Source organism: Arachis ipaensis, chromosome B01 (genome assembly GCF_000816755.2).
Source record: "Arachis ipaensis cultivar K30076 chromosome B01, Araip1.1, whole genome shotgun sequence".
NCBI classification, from domain to species: Eukaryota; Viridiplantae; Streptophyta; class Magnoliopsida; order Fabales; family Fabaceae; genus Arachis; species Arachis ipaensis.
The window spans coordinates 101,690,969-101,695,564 of NC_029785.2; positions in this window are offsets into that span (position 1 = coordinate 101,690,969).

Below are 4,596 nucleotides of genomic sequence, written 5' to 3' on the forward strand. Positions count from 1 at the left end.
AATTGTTCCACATCCCTTTTTATCTCCTCTTTTCCTTGAACAAGAACATCAAGGATGTCATCCATTGGAGGTTGGGGTGGATGGAAGGGTTCATAGTAGGAAGGTGGTTCCTCTTGGTAGAGTTGTGGTGGTTCAATACTTTTCACTTTTTCCACTTGTTGCACAACACGCTCCATGGTTGCTTGAAGTTGATCCAATGTTTCCTTAAGACGATTCCTTGACTCTTGTTCCTCTTGGATAATATGATTAGGATCATACGGCTCTTGGATCAATGGACATGAGTATTTTTTCATGGGAGGTTGTGGTAGGAAGTAGAATTCATCTTGGTCATAATAAGGAGGGGGTGGCTCTTGAAAATATTGATGTTGGGATGGTGGTGGCTCATATGGCTCATATGGTTGTTGGAATCGTGGATATGGATTAGGGTCATATGAAGGTGGTTGGTAAGAAGGGGCTTGTGAGTATGGTTGAGGGTTATGTTGAGGATATAGCTCATAGGCATATGATGGTGGTTCTTGAAAGTCACAAGGAGATTCACCATAGCCATTAGATTGATATACATCATAGAATGGCTCTTGTTCATAGTGTATTAGTGGAGGTTGTTGCCATGAAGATTGATCATATGCATATGGCTCCTCCCACCTTTGATTATCCCATCCTTGATACACATCTTCATTGTAGCCCTCATTTCCTACAACATAGTTAGAACCAAACTCATAGCCAAGGTGAGAATTCATAATGGAAAGAGAAAATAAGAAACAAAAGCTAATAATAAAGAATGAAACAAAGTCCTAAACTAGCAAAGACTAACAAGCAATCCAAAAATCAAGCTATTCACAACATTCACATATATACAATAACCAATAACATAACACCATTGCAATCCCCGACAACGACGCCATTTTAATGATTGGAATTTTGATGGTTTAGAATTCACAAATGGATTCTCGTTGCAAGTATAGTTTCTAAACCAAACAATAATCCTTTCATACAAAAATTTTGTTTGTCACAAGTACAAACCCCTAAAATTGTAAACCGAAGTATTTAAACCTCGGGTCGTTCTCCCTACAAATTACAATAAAGTGTTCTTGTTATTGGTTGAGGAATGTTTTGGGGTTTTGGGAATAAGGAACAAGAAATATATATGGAAATGAAAATAAACTAACAACTAACAAAGCTCTTGACAAGGTATGAGAACTAGAAGTCCTATCCTAGCTATCCTCCTCAATTGTGATGAGAATTGTCCATTGCTACCACTTAGTTAACCTCTAACCATGGAGGAAAGTCAAGTGGATGAATTAACTTGATTCCACAAGTCCTAGCCAACTCCTAAGGAAAGACTAGCTTTAGTGGTATCCAAGTCAATTAGCAATCTCTAATTAACAAAAGAGTTTGATAACTCAAGTGTCACTAATTACTCTACCTAGGCCAAGAGGAACAAAATCTAACTAATGACTAGAAGAAGCATTTCATCAAACACATAGAAGACAATAAAAATAAACAACATGAATTGCAAGAATTAAAGAGAGATCTAACTAGAATAGCAAGAGATCAACAATAGAAAAGAAAAACAATTATGAAACAACAAAGAACTTACCAATTGCATTGAAAAAGAAATGTAGATCTACAAAAGAAAGTTCATAAACTACAACTAACAATACAAAGAAATTACAAGAGAAGAAGAATTCTACAACTACAAGAGAACAATTAAGGAAGGAAAAGCAAAATTAGAAGAGAGAAAAAGAACTAGATCTAGATCTAAACATAATCCTAATTCTAGAGAGAAGAGAGCTTCTCTCTCTAGGAACTAACTCTCACTAAAACTAACTAAAAACTAAACTATGACTAAAGATGTTAATTCCTCTTCAATCCTTGGGTTAAATAGCATCAGAAATGAGTTGGATTGGGTCCACAAGGCTTCTAAAATCGCTGGCCACGAGTTGCATTAAGTGAATCATGTGCAACCATCGGCGCGTATACGTACAGTGCGCGTATGCATCCGTATACGCGTGGCAACTAATGCAAATATTATACCATTTCGAAGCCCCAGATGTTAACTTTCCAACGCAATTGGAACCACGTCATTTAGACCTTTGTAGCTGAAGTTATGATCAATTAAGTGCGAAGAGGTCAGGCTTGACAGCTTTTGCGATTCCTTCATTTCTTCATGAGTTCTCCATTTCTACAAGCTTTTTCTTCATTCTCTCAATCCAATCTTTACCTTCTAAATCTGAAATCACTTAACAAACATATCAAGGCATCTAATGGAATCAAGGTGAATTAAAATTAGCTATTTTAAGACCTAAAAAAGCACGTTTTCACTCTTAAGCACAATTAAAGGAGAATTTACAAAACCATGCTATTTCATTGGATACTGACGGAGCACAGAAGTTGGTGAATTAAAAATTATTAAAATAGTTACGTTGTAAGTATAGTTCTTAACTCACCGAAAATCTGCCTATCAATTTAGAAATATGTCACAAAGAATTTAAAGTAAAAATTACTGGGAGTTTGAGTCCCAGGTCGTCTCCCACGAGTTGCAAAAAAGTGTGCTATTTTATTAATAAGATGTTTCTAAAGAAATTGAGTTAAGTAGATGGAAAATTAAATTGAGAAAATTAAATAATATGAGTAAAAGCCTTGAGTGGGAGTTGATTAGTTGGAATCTCTATTATTGATGGAATGATTTCAAGATTAATTGATAATTAATGGTTGTTCTGTTTAGTTATCCTTTACTAGGTAAAGGAAAGTCAAACGAGTTGGAATGCTAGATCTGTTCACGAGTTGCAACCCACTTAGTTCAAAGGGATTGGTGTTAGTGACTAGATAACATTCCAACATTTAACCCAATTACAAATTTTCTTTCAATCCTTCCAACTCAAGAGTTCCTTTCAATCAACTCCCCATCAAGTGAGGGAACTACTCGCTCATTGTAAATAATAAATCCATAACACATGAAAGGGAATTAAAAGAAGACATGATTATTGGAAATTAAAATGAATTAAAATAAAAGAAATAACCCTTGTATTAAATAATCATAAAAGTATTCAATTGACAAAATTGAGCAAAGCAAAAAACATGGAATAATAAAACCAAGTTAAGAGAACGAACTAGAATGACGAAGTCTTGATGAAGTACTAACTCTTCTCAATGTTCCAATGCTAAGACCAATTGAAAATTAAATCCTAAAAACTAATGAAAAAAAACCTAGAGGAGGAGTAAAACTCGATCTAAAACTAAAAACTGTGTAGAATGAATGTTGTCCTTTGTTTCTGCATGTTCTCTGGCTCTAGTCTGCTGTTCCGGGCCAAAAACTGGGTCGAAATAAGGTCCAAAATCGCCCCGGTGAGTTCTGCAGATTATGCAGATCGCACATGTCACGCGATAGCGTCACCCATGCGGACGCGTCTTTCGCGCTTTTCCTTGCCACGCGTTCGCGTCGTCCATGCTACCGCGTCGCTTTAGCTCTTCCAATCCGCGTGGCCGCGTGAGCCATGCGGCCGCGTCACTGTGATTTGCTCTACTTCGTGCGGTCGCGTGAGCCATGCGACCGCGTCACTTCTCGCTGGTTATCTCCTCAAATTCTTGTATTCCTTCCATTTCTGCCAGCTTCCTTTCCAATCTCCAACTCATTCATGCCCTGTAAAGTCTGAAACACTCAACACAAAGATCACGGCATCGAATGGAATAAAGGAGAATTAAAAATACATAATTAAAGTCTCTAGGAAGCAGTTTTCAAACATGTAATAAATTCAGGAAGGAATTATAATTGCATGATAATTTAATGAATAAGTGGGTAAGGATCATGATAAAACCACACAATTAAACACAATATAAACCATAAAATAGTGGTTTATCAACCTCCCCACACTTAAACATTAGCATGTGCTCATGCTTAATTGAAGGAGATAAAGTAGATAAGTATGAACATGTAGAAACTCATGAAATGCAATGCAATCCTATGTATATAAATAAATGTAACTATATGATTCTTGTCCACTTGATCAAAAGTAAATAAGCTCTTCAAAACAATTACAAATCAAATTCCACTAATTCTCTCATTATACAGTGAAACAGATAAAAATGCAAGAGGATAGCCTATGAAAGCAGGGAACATGGAAATTCAAGCATTGAACCCTCACTAATAATGTATGTACGCTCTAATCTCTAGTGTATAGGGCAATCACTCTATCCTTCTCTAATCATGCTCTCTAACTTTTGTTCTTCTCCTAACCAATCAACAACAGTTAATATACCAATGCAAACATCATGAGGTCTTTTCAAGGTTGTAATGGGGCCAAGGTGAGGATGTGGATATACATTTGGTTAAGTGAGCTGATAAATTAAATCTTCAATTAACCCAAACTCCAGCCCAACTTGTATATTTTTAATGTAATCTCAGAATTCATACCTAACTACCCAGAATTCCCTTTTTCAATCCATACTCATGTATCAACTTTTTATTTTGATTTTATCATATGTGCATTGATCTTTTGATTCTTAATTCATCATTGGGGTAATTTTGTCTCCTTATTTATTTATTGATTTTTTTTAGACATAAAAATAAACATAGCTTATCAACGCACATAGATTTTT